This window comes from Pelodiscus sinensis, chromosome 3 (assembly GCF_049634645.1).
Source record: "Pelodiscus sinensis isolate JC-2024 chromosome 3, ASM4963464v1, whole genome shotgun sequence".
Lineage (NCBI taxonomy): Eukaryota > Metazoa > Chordata > Testudines > Trionychidae > Pelodiscus > Pelodiscus sinensis.
Genome location: NC_134713.1, coordinates 126,217,883 through 126,230,681, shown reverse-complemented (window position 1 = coordinate 126,230,681; position 12,799 = coordinate 126,217,883). Strand labels below are relative to the sequence as shown.

Here is a 12,799-nt window from a genome sequence, read left to right as displayed (position 1 = left end):
TTTTTTTGGTATGTAAGCATGTTATCATTCAGAGACAATACAAAGAGTTTCAGACTCTAGGCATGGGGCCAAAACCTGTCCTTGGATGAATGTGTGCACTGCAGCACTGCTTGAATCCTATGTATCTGAAGGCCACGTCTGGCCCACAGTCTTCTGCAAAGCAAACTAGATAACAGCTCCTGACAACGTTAGAACAACAGAGGTAATTATCAGCAGTCGTGGTTGCTTTGATAGGGCAGGAAAAGTGCAGTGTAACAGGCACAAAAGAACATCATGTGCTAGTATAAAGTGACATGGTCCGTAGGGCTGTATTGTTATAAGCTTAAGGAACACAAATCAACATATTTCTCATCATCCTACCTTCCACATGGTTGAACCCTGCAATACTGTCTTTTGCTAAAACTGTCTGGTTTCTCCTTGAATTGATGTATGTCATTGTTAGCTTTGGCAGTTCGTTCCGTAACACAAATCCCATTCTGTGCAAACACGTTAGTGTCTGAAAATGTCATCCAGCTTGCAAAATCCACCTTGCTCCACACAATTTTGGTATGATCTTCCTGTATTCTGCACTTAAAAAATGTCAACAATAAATATTTCTATTACTATTTGTTAAGCATCAACTGTGCTTGACCAGTGCCATATGAAATGGAGAATGGCATACTCCTACCGTTATGGAGATAACAGAATAGAGAGGCAAGGCAATTTAGATGAGAGATCCCTTGGATGGCTGAGGGATTGATCTGTGATATAGTGTGGCCAGTTTTTTCTTTTTGATTATGTGGAATGATGTGACTGTGTGTCTTACAATAGTATTTTCCATACACTAAGAGGAGAGGGTACATTTTCATGGCTGGTGACTTATTTTAGATTTAGGAAAACAGCAAAGAAAACACAAATGAATAAAATCTCTCCATGGCGGGACAGAACATGGAGGTCTCTCAGGTTATGTCTACACAGCAGCATTATTTATTCCGAAAATAACTCACGTTATTCTGAAAAAATGTAGTCTGTCTCTGCACACAAGCAATTATTTCGACATAATATGGAAATAATGTTGCGTTGGAGGACTGTTTACTCTGACTCCTGTAACCCTCAGGCTACGTCTACACTGGCCCCTTTTCCGAAAGGGGCGTGTTAATTTCACAGGTTGTAATAGGGAAATCCGCGGGGGATTTAAATATCCCCCGCTGCATTTAAATAAAAATGTCCGCCGCTTTTTTCCGGCTTTTAGAAAAGCCGGAAAAGAGCGTCTACACTGGCCCCGATCTGCCGGAAAAAAGCCCTTTTCCAGAGGATCTCCTACTTCAAAGTAGGAATAAGAGATCCTCCGGAAAAGGGCTTTTTTCCGGAGGATCGGGGCCAGTGTAGACGCTCTTTTCTGGCTTTTCTAAAAGCCGGAAAAAAGCAGCGGACATTTTTATTTAAATGCCGCGGGGGATATTTAAATCCCCGCGGATTTCCCTATTACGACCTGTGAAATTAACACGCCCCTTTCGGAAAAGGAGCCAGTGTAGACGAGCCCGCATTGTACAAGGGGTAAGTGAAGTCGGGGGAAGAGTGCTCTGTCTCAAAATAACTGCTGTGTAGACAGTGCCAAAAGGCAAAATAAGCTATTTCAACATCAGCTACACAACTAGCGTAGCTTGAGTTACGTAGCTTATTTCGAGTTTAGCCCTGCTGTGTAGACGTGCCCTATTACTCTCCTCTCTTTCTCTATCTCTCTCTCTCAGAGCCTACATTCTGAATTTCCTCAGTCCTGCTTCCCAGCTAAGGGTACAGCTCCTACAACCCCTTCATGTGGGATCCCATCAAAACCCTGGCAAAACAGAAAGCCACCAAGTGTGGTATTTTCAGCTCTGAACTTATGCCTTCATTGTCTTTGTCCTACGCTTGTCCATGCTGAAGGACTCTGCAACCTTTTTGCTCAGTTCAGTGCAGCTTGTTACACAGGAGACACACACTGTGAGCTCTGGTGTGGAGACATTATTTTCCTCGTTATTTTGTTCTCTGCCTAACAGGTTCCGTTTGTCTATAGGATAGCTCTCTTGTTTTCCCATACACAAATGCTAAGTGTCCCACAGTACCGCTCAGAGCCCAGTCTCCACACTGCCACATGATTCAGCCCCCTGTGTCCATAACTATCTGTGTTTTGGCTCTGCAGCCAGATGATGTCTCTGTGGATGAGGGACAGATGATACATATTCTGTAACATCAGGTAGAAAAGCTGTGAAAGAAGCCCAATACACACTAGCCTAACAAAAAGGTGACTTTCCAAAGATGTCCCTTTTTTGGCTTGAAACAACTCCTGTGGAAAAGTGCTCAGTGTGCCTATGAGATCCTTCTCTCGTGGACTCACAATTCTGCTTTTATGGAAGTGTCCGGGCTCTAGAGAATTTCATAAGAAAGAAACCAATAAGCCTCTACAAAAATTACTGTAAAAGCCTACAGAATTTAATAGAAAATGAGAGCTTTTTGCCCGGATTTCTGGACTATCCGAGAGAAATCTATGGAAGGGATATGAGTTCTAATTACCTTCAATCCAATGGAGGAAAAATTATTGATTTCTAATGAACTCCATGGATCTTTCCCATATTGTTGGAAGCTGAAGACCTCTAGATACAGATCAGGCACAGTACAAGCAGCAGCTGCCCATGCTTTTCTGTGCAGCCTTGCTAAGAGGCCTCCACTGGGTCTACTCTGACCTGGAGGGGCTACTGGAGAGGTAAATGAATCTCTACCTCCAGATCCACTCAAACCTTGGAGCCTTCACTGAGCTGCCCATTGGAGTGTTAGCTGTGATGGTGGGTTTTGGGAACTGGACTAGGGCCACCAGCTTATTTCACACAGGTCACTCAATCACTGTCAGGCATTAATCACTTCTGTTACTTCTCTCTGGCCTTTCTATGAAATGCTTTTGTTCATTTACTTGCAATCACCCTCTTTGATGCCCGGAACATGCCCCTTCCCCCACCACTCACTAGACTCCCACAATCTAGAGGAATAAGGCTTTCTATCAGCTACCCTTGATACAGGCAGTCCCCGAGTTACGCGGATCCGACTTATGTCAGATCCGCAGTTACGAACGGGGTTTGCTCCACATCTCCCTGGTCTGCTGGAGACCAGCAGACCAGGGAGATGGGGAGCAAAGCCGCGGAGCACGCGGGCAGCTGGACAGCCCACATGCGCTGCGGCTGTCCTGCTGCTGGCGTCCTCAGAGGCTTTGCTCCCCGTCTCCCTGGTCTGCTGGTCACCAGCAGACCAGGGAGACGCGGAGCAAAGCCGCGGAGGACTGGGCAGCGTCTCCCTGGTCTGCTGGGGGGGGGGGGGGGGGGGCGCGCAGGTAGTACACCCCCCCACCCCCCAGCAGACCAGGCTTTTCTCCGGACGCCTGTGGTAGAGCAGCTGGAGCGCTGCTGGTTGGTCCCGCAGCGCCGCTCTGGGCGCTACTGGACCAACCCGGCAGCACCCCAGCTGCTCTGCCCCAGGCGTCCCCAAGTCAGCCGCTGCTGAAACTGACCAGCAACTCTGCCTCGGGCTTCCTGTAGTCAGCCGCTGGTCAGTTTCAGCAGCGGCTGAATCTGGACGCCAGTTCCGACTTACATACAGATTCAACTTAAGAACAAACCTACAGTCCCTATCTTGTATGTAACCCGGGGACTGCCTGTACTCAGTCTCTGCCCTTTCTCTTTTTATGTTTTTTTATTTTGTTTATTTTTGAATATTTCTAGCTTCCTTTGAATTAAACATATAATGTAAATAAAAATTAGTGCACGGATGTGCCTAATTAGTGCACATTCTGCATCCTCTATGTGCATTGGCTGAGGAAACAATTTTCACTTCATGCATTATTTACCATGGCAGTGTTCACAACATTCAGAAAAAGAGGGGGTTTAAAGACACCCTTTGTTCCTTCCTGGTTCTAGTCCTGACATCAGACACAGCTATAGCCAGACCAGTTTTGTCCTGAGAGTAATTTGAATTTGTTCATATGAATGCTGGACCAAACCTCCCCAAATGTGTATCACTTTGCAAAGCTCTTCCCACTACCTGTCTGTAGAATTCTGTTGGTTGCTCAGATGTTACTGTGTATGTTTGATCTACTTTTCCTCCCAAAGTACTTCATTCCATACCCTTCATTCTGTTTTCCAATATAATTGATCCCAGCATATAAAACATAACTCCCAGCCCTTCCATGTCTCTATTAAGAGCTTGTACAATAGTGAAGTAATCTTCCCCATCTGGGCTCCTCCTGTGGTTTCATATCATTTGATCCCTACCTGAGCTGAAGAGAGTGTTTAAGAAAACATTCTCCTCTTCTTTTTAAACTTTGTTCATAGTGCAGTTCCCACTCTTCTCAGTCTCATGTAAATGAGAAGAACATATTTGAGAGGATCTTATATGATGGGTGAAGGGAAGTCATCTATTCTATGAGCCTGTTTCTATTATTACACTGAGGTAAATCAGGAGCCAACCCAGCAAAAGCCATGGTGTAAATAAGGGCAGAGTCAGGCTCAATAAATTACCCTTCCTAACCATCTACTTTATTTTCCCTCATATGTACTCTGAATTAATCCTTCCTGGCTTATTGTATTTCATCAAGGGACTGACCACTGTAGAGTTGAACTGTGAAGGTTCAACCTTTTCTACTCAGCAACCAGAGAGTTTACACTTTTATACACGAGTTTGCTTCACCACAGATGTCATTCTCTGGATAAATTCTATGCAGCATTTTCCCTCCCTAATGGATTGGTCAGCAGTAGGCTGAAGGGGATACCAGCCTGCTCTTGTTCCTCATTTGATAAAGATTAGCAGAGTCACTTAGCAGCAGTTGGACCTTAGATACTAGGTGTACCACCCTCCCCCAAATAATTGGCCAGAAACCCCTGAATCTCCATAGATGAGCTGTGGGGACTAGTACCTCCTATGAAGTCTTGCGAGGAATACTGTAAAAAATTTTACAGGTGTATCTTAGAAGAAGCTCTTATGTGAGCCTGAATGTGGAGGGGAACATGTGGGTATCACTCTCTGAACATTTGTCTTTAAATTACTGTTTTAGTAAACTTCATACATCATTTCAGTCTGCTCCCTCAAGTACATCGCACTGTTCTCTCGAGCTAATCAGAATAATTTTTTGTAACTTTCTAATATGTTTGTTCTTTTTTTTTAAGCAACAGCTCCAGCACTGCGGCGTTCAACAAAAGAACAAAGCCATATTGTTCAAAACAAACATACTCCAGTATCAGCTGGAAAAAACACACAAGTACACTCTCAGACCTCAATCGCCAAACACAGCTGGACAAAGACTGAGTAAAAAGGCTCGAAACCACAACTGAGGAAGAAAACACCTTTATCTCATCTCTAAAGAACTCAATCAAGTACAGTTTTAGAACTGTTCTTTTAATACCCTTTTAAACACCTGAAAATGGCACTTCTTTTCCTGCCGATTTGTGGCCTTCCATCTGAAAAACATTGATTTTCTCTCTCTGTGTATTTTGAATACAGCTAAGACGATATGGTTCATTTTGTTGGCTTGTTTTAATATCTCCAGCATTGATTGTCACACAGTTCTGAAAAGCAAACTTGCTAGTGAACTGCTGCTGCAAAACCATCAGGGAGAACATAGGGTCACACAGTATTGCTTTTAGGAGCAGTCACACAAAATTTGTCCAGCCTGTGTCTGAATTATCTTCAACTGAAGGATAGAAAATAGAATTCACTAGGGGAATGTCTAAAGTACAAAGATTTTTTCGAAAGAGGATATGCATATTCCGCATGAATTTGCATTTCTTCTTCCAATCACATTTTCAAAAGAGGATCTTTCGAAAATGAAAGTAGTTTTGACACTTTTTGGGGGGAAAACACCCTTTTTTGAAAAAACCACTCTTGCTAAAAAAAAGGAGGTTTACATAGTTTTTTGAAAAAGGGTTTTTTTTCCCGAAAAAAACGTGTCCAGACTAATTTCATTTTCAAAAGATCCTCTTTCGAAAATGCGATTGGAAGACAATATGCAAATTCCCATGGGATTTGCATATCCTTTCAAAAAATCTTTGTAGTTTAGACGTGCCCCTAGGACTCTCTAGCATCACATTGTAACTGTTTTAAGGAACACTATCTTGTGAAGCAAAAAAAGTACTTAGCACATTTGTTCACTTTTAAGCCAAAGATTTCAGCTAAATTTTAAGTCATTTGGGTGGAGGGTGGAATATCTTGGTTCATCGTATGGAACTGGAGTGTACCAATGACAGTAGAGATGGCAAAGGTCTAGCAGGCCATTTTGATCCTTTCCTCACCTCAATGCTGGGTTGTTGTCTATGCTACATTACCTAAAGTTTTCTCTATTCTGGTTTTAAATCTCCCAAAGTTAATTTGAGATATCTCCCAAGGAAGCAGAATGTTCCATGTTTGTCAGTAAGTCTGTCCTGCTATTACTAGTCTATATTTTCCTTTTTCTAATTTCACCATGTTATTCCTAGTTATGTACCTGTTTAAACTGGTACATTCTAATTTAGTCCCTGTCTACACTTAAAAGTTTTGCCTCTTGAACTATGCCAGCATAATTTAAGATGGCAACTCCGTCCCTTTTTACAAAGGCAGTTACAGCTGTATAAAAATACTTATACTGGCATTGATTACAGTGGTTTGGTGAAGGGAAAAAACTATATTGGTATGAAAACCCTTTACTGCATCTATGCTCATTGTTTTGCAGCATAACTATGTCAGTTTAAAAGAAAACTGATATAATTATATGATTAACACTTCTACAGTGTATACCTAACCTTAGTCATCTCTTGGAGACAATCTGTACATATTCAGCTCCTTTTAACTTTCCTTCAGTCAATATTTCCAGCCCGCAATAATTCTCAGAACTTCCTCCAGTTTGTCAGTCATTTTGATAATGAGCTGTTCAAAAGTGAATACAATATTCCAGATCTAATCACCCAAGATCCAAAGAGAACATCTCATCTCCTTGCTCTGGGGTATGATGCACAGCCCAAAATTGTGGGCCTTTTGCTGTGACACATTGCAAACTCATATCTAATTTCCTGTATGCTATCTCTGCAAAGTTTCTGACAGCACCACTGCATTCCTGGTTTTGTTCTCCCATGGAATATCTTTCTTTGGGATTATTTCCCCATCAGCATATTGAGCTGCATTTTTCACATTGTCTCATTTTTGTCATATTCTCCAAGTTTCTGTCCTTGTTGGTTTTTGTATCTCTTCCCCGTAAAGTGTCATTTGAAAATTTAATAATCACACTGCCTCCTTCCTTTTCTGAATCATTAATGACTATATCAAATAAAACATTTGCTACACCCATTTTTTTGGCCACTTCCCTGCAATTTGATAATTGGCCATTTATCACTGTTTACCTTTCAGCCCATATGATGATGTCCCTACATAACTTCATTTGAATTAATGTATCTCTCTAGTACTTTACTACAATCCAAGAACAGTCAGCTACCACTTCCTGTCTTCCTAATTATTGATAATTTTATGAAAAAATAATCAAATTTGTCTGGCAAAATCATCTTGACTTTATAAGCCTCTTCTCTTTATTAATCATCCTCATCATGGTCCCCTTTAGATATAGTATTGTTTTCTTCATTTAGTATGTGACGGTTACATTTGACTTGAAAGGCAAGAATTGCCAGGATTGCTGCTCCTCCTGTTTTTGAAGATTAGTATTATGCTTGCTTTTCTCCAGTCTTCTGATGCCTGTCCACATTTTTTATGCGTTGCTTAAACTAATTTGAGTGAACGGGAGCAGCAAACGAGGTGGAGTTCTCTCAAGGAAGGAGGAGAGGCTACATGATCTTTGGGGTTGAGGTTGTTTTGTTTCTTTCCTTGCTTGCTTGAAGATTATAGTGTGGTCTGTTTTGGAGCTGTCTGCTGAGCTGCCAGGCTAAAGGAGTTTACTTGATCCCTAATCCCTCGAGGAGTCCTTGGTAAGAGGGCAGGGCTAACTCAGGGAGAACAGAGGTTTAAATAGACAGCTCCTAACCAACCAGAGGAGTGAGCAAACGGAGCAGCAGACAGGAGTTTAGCAAGTGAGTTTGAGAGGCAGACATACTTAACAAAAATACTCTGAAATTAACTTAGGCCAATGACCAGCCCGCTTCCCCACAAAGAAACCAAACAAAAAAAAAACACTGTAAGAGTCAAAATAATGCAGGCAGAAGTCCAGCATCAGAGCAGGGACTATCCAGTTTCTTGCCCTGCAGCATGTATAATTATCTACACTGTATCCATACCGTGGCAACTGTGTGCATATAGTTCATGGCCTCAGAAACACAGTATGGCCTCTTCTGGCCAGAGAGGCTGTACTGGCGGGGCTAGAATGTAGAAGAGACAGAAATGTACACAGAAGAGACTTTCAGGGACATAGGAGAAGGTCCCCACGTCTGACAGACTCTGTATTACTAAGTAGGATGAAAATCTTGGAGCAGGAGAATGTCAAGCTGAAGCAGAGGAAAACAATCCCTTGTTGGGGCTCACCTTCCAGACAATGTCATGATATCCTCTCACACTGAGGATGCTCCTCCTGGGGAGAGAACCCTAGTGACTCAGAGTAATGAGAGATTCACTTAATAGAAATAGAGATAACTGGCCTGATGAGCAGGAGAACCACATGGTGAATTGCATGCTGAGTGTGAATGTTACACATTGAACAAGCACCGAGAAAAGGCTTTATGCACAAGGTGGGGGAGGAATGGATGCCTGTAGTAGATACAGGCAGCAGTGGCATAGGGATGTGCCCCAGATACACATGTGGGTGGAATCAGAAACTGTGAGGACACAATAAATATTATAGGGCTTTGCAGTGGAGAGGTTCACACGTGAGCTTGGCTAAACTTGGGGGCTCAGACCTAGATGCTCATCATGGTAGTGAAGACAATTCAAAAGACTACAGACCTTTTTTGGGTCAGGGACCTCTGACCCTCCCCAGGCAAGATTTTGTGTGCTCCAGCCCCACGGTGGGATTGTGGGCGGGGGAACAGGGGGAAGAGCCCTGAGCCTCAGGGGCCAGATCCAGGCAAGCCAGGGGCCGTAGGTTCCCCACCTCTGCTATAAACATAAGGCCTCATCCTTCAAAGGCTTACACATGTGCTTAACATGACATATTGTGAATGATCCCATTGACTTAAATGGGATGATTCACAATGAATGAAGTTAAGCAAGCAAGTCAGTCTCTGTAGAGCTGGTGTTTCAGATGTCTAAGCATTGGGAAGGGCAGAATGGGTCAGGGGTTGGTGGCAATGTTGCACCAACTCCTGCAGTCCCACAATAATTCTTACTCAAGCAAACATCTCACGGAACAGTAAAGACTGAGTGAGGCTTTCAGAATGTGGTCTAAGACTGTGATACATGGTATTTGATAATGTCCTTTTAGTGAATACATGCAAAATCTAAAACTTTTATTGAGACTTCAGACTGGACCCATTTTCTGTCAGAAATTTCCAACCTTCATATATTTCTTATTCTCAGTAACCTTTGTTTCCAAGCACAATCAACCACGCTGAGCTAGATCCTGATCTCTCTGATGCTAGTGCAAATCTTGATCGACTGCCTGGAAACCACAGGAGTTGTTCCAGATTTATGCTGGTGACCATGAGAGTTCAGTCTTGCCCTGTAAATCCCCTACCCATAAAGCAAATGATTCCAGGAGGAAATCACTCCATAGAAGGAAGTCCTGGAAAGAATTAAGTGATTGACCTTACTGAGATTAAGGACATTTGCTTTAGTGCATCCAAATCAGATCTGTCCTCAAAAAGCTGCAGGAGCCAAAATAAATGTCCACACTGTTCCAGGAAGGAAAAGGTTAATGATGCTATAAAAACAAAATCTTAAAGAGAGATTGTGATTATGTCCTGTAGCAGAATGAGTGTAATAGAGAGAGGCTGGGACCTTACAATGTTTATCTATGGGGGTTTCTATATGGAATCCAGAGCTGCACTTTCAGGAAAACAAAATATATGAAAAAGTAGGGATGGGTGAATGGGTCTGGGAAATGTAAGCCTGCATTCCACATTTCCACCCATCTCTAGATCCAAACCACAACTGAACCTCTCTAGCCATTCTGAAATGTTTGGTTCAACTTAACTTTTATTTCCCTCCTTATTGGCCCCTTTTGCAGGCCTCTCCCCACCTCCAGCCTGTGGGTAAGGCTGGAATGGGACTTGCTGAAAAAATGCCAGAGTCCATTCCTGTGGCTTTGCCTGCCTGGCAGGAAATACTGGGAATTTCATCAGACTGCCTGCTCTTAGGCAGACGAGTGATGGTAGCTGGAAGTGGGAAATGCTTTGAGGAGCTGATGAGAAACAACATCTCGCTGTCATTCAAATATGCCTGCCCTCTGGCAGTGAAGGTAATGGGATAGTCTTGGGATCATACAGGACACATTAGTAATACTTGACTATCAGGTGTCACCAAAAACATCTTGCAGCTCTGGACAACAAGAAAATTGTCTCTATTCCTCTCAGACAATCAATCCCCTGGCCACAATCTATGTGCATTCATCACTCCCAGACAGAGCGGTTTAGGCAATGTAATTAGATGATGGTTGTGTCAGCACGTGGCATCAACACTGCTTTTATGTTTAAATACATAAATACTCAGAGTAAAACATAATTGTTATCATTAGGCTCATGCTATATAAAGGAGCTTCCTTCATTGGTTGGTTGGTTGGTGGGCTTTGTGGAAGAACCATTTTGTAAGTGAGGCCCCATGCACACTGTGGCAGGCTGGTCCTAAATGGGAAAAGTTCAGAAGAGAGCTACAAGAATCGTTTGAGGTCTGGAGAATACGTATTATAGTGAAAGATAAAAAGCTCAATCTATTTAATTTATCCAAGAGAAGTTTAAGAGATGACTTAGTCATGGTCTGTAAGTACCTGCATGGGGATGAGATTTCTAATAGACTCAGAGGACTGGAGGTGACCACAAAAGACCTCAGCACTCGTGGCTGGACCAAGCACCATTTATTCTAGACCATCCCTGACTGGCGTCTGTCTAACCTTCTCTTCAAAATCTCCAGTGATGGAGATTCCACAACCTCCCTAGGCAATTTATTCCAGTGTTTAACCACCCTGACAGTTAGGAAGTTTTTCCACCCTAAACCTCGCTTGCTGCATTTTACGTCCATTGCTTCTTGTCCTGTCATCAGAGGTTAAGGAGAATAATTTTTTTCCCTCCTCTTTGTAATATTAGAATAACTAGTTAATAACTGCTTCTGAGCACTGACCTTGAATGAATACACCGGTGTACGCTAAATCAAGTGCAAGTGGGAATGACAAAAACTGGTGACCATATGACCAGGTGAAAGCTAAGGAACAATTCCCAGATGTGAAGGGCCTCAGAAAACACTTAAATGTTGCCTAATGTGATGCCTCCCTGTCAACATCCTCTGCTCCCAAAGGACTCTTTGAGATAAGTGACACAACCAGGTCCTAGCAATGTTTTTGGCCTGGCAAGAGATGGTGATGATGAAAACTTAGATTCCAAAGCAGAGTATGGTGGAACACTCAGGACCCTAGTTTTGAGGGGGAGGGGGTTGGTTGGCACACAAGATTAGGAAAAGAGGCTCAAAGACTTCTTTGTGACTGTCTTGCTCTCAGAACAACCTAACACTGATAATGTCCCAGGATCAGAACTACTTAAGCTAATTTGCAGCATAGAAAGACCTATCATAGGATCAAAAGGGCAGTCTTGATTATGATGTGATTTTGTGGAAGGCAAGAGTCTTTAGGCTATAGCTCATGATTTATTGAGAATGTAAGGCAGATTTTCTGATGAGAACCAACTCTGACCCATTCCCTCAAGTTTTCTTATTTAATCTCTTTCCTTGAATTCTACTGGTGCTAATTTATTAGTTGTGGCTGTGGATTAATTTGGGGGGAGGAAGTATAGAATAAATTGTATGTGGCAAGGTTAAGTGAAAATTCTGTTCCCTGCCTTAGTCATGTTTCCATATCCACAGAATCCAGTGTTAACCATAAAGGAGTTCTGTTACATCATTAATAAATTAAACAGATTTTCAGTCCCTATTAAGTCATTTGTGGATCTCCTGGTTACGGTGTTCTAAGGGCCTGCAAGATTCCTTACATCTTGTCTTGGACTAATTCAATTTTTATTTTTTCCTAGTTTTGACAGATATCAGTGTTTATTTGTAAGCATTTTTCTGCTTTTATCCATTTACATTTTCACAGTTATGCAAAATTATAGGTAGTCAAACAATGGTGGGCTCAAACAATAATATTTTATTGACAGCAGACGCTGGGATTGAAAAATGTGAAGCTCACTCACTCTTAAAACACAAATTGTCACCATCACAAGTCAAAATAAATATCCTTAACTCAAACTCCAAGAAGTTCCCAAGGAGCATTTTTCTTTCCTTGATAATCAGTAAATTTTATTATTATCAATGGAAATGTTCTTCTCCCAGTTTGTGTGTTCAGTAAAATCAACTTTGACTGATATTTACTGATAAAAATCTAATCCCTCAAAGCCCATTTACATCTCATTTTACCTGCTTCCTAATTTTATTTAGAATCTCAGAGGGGTACCTGTGTTAGTCTCTAACTATAAAAACAAGGAGCAGTCCTGTAGCACCTTAGAGACTAACAAATACATTATCTATCGTGAGCTTTTGTGGGTAAAATCCAGTCACTTCCATCTTCCCACCCTGCATCTTGTTTTCACTTCACATCGAGAAAGCAGGCAGATCTTCCTTATTCCAAGACTGCCATCTTGATGGCTGCTGTTTGTTTGTTTTTTACATTTACTGTCCTCATAAAGGAGTT

General features: G+C 42.1%; 1 long non-coding RNA gene across 2 annotated transcripts in view; it reads left to right on the top strand.

Moving 5' to 3' along the window:
• LOC112545616 (uncharacterized) overlaps positions 1-5,413 on the top strand; it is a 47,565-nt gene extending 42,152 nt beyond the window's left edge. For both annotated transcript variants that reach the window (XR_012902819.1, XR_003089146.2), the window contains exon 3: positions 5,169-5,413. This is a non-coding gene — a long non-coding RNA (uncharacterized LOC112545616). The remainder of the gene's footprint in view (positions 1-5,168) is intronic.
• The last annotated feature ends 7,386 nt before the right edge of the window (positions 5,414-12,799 follow it).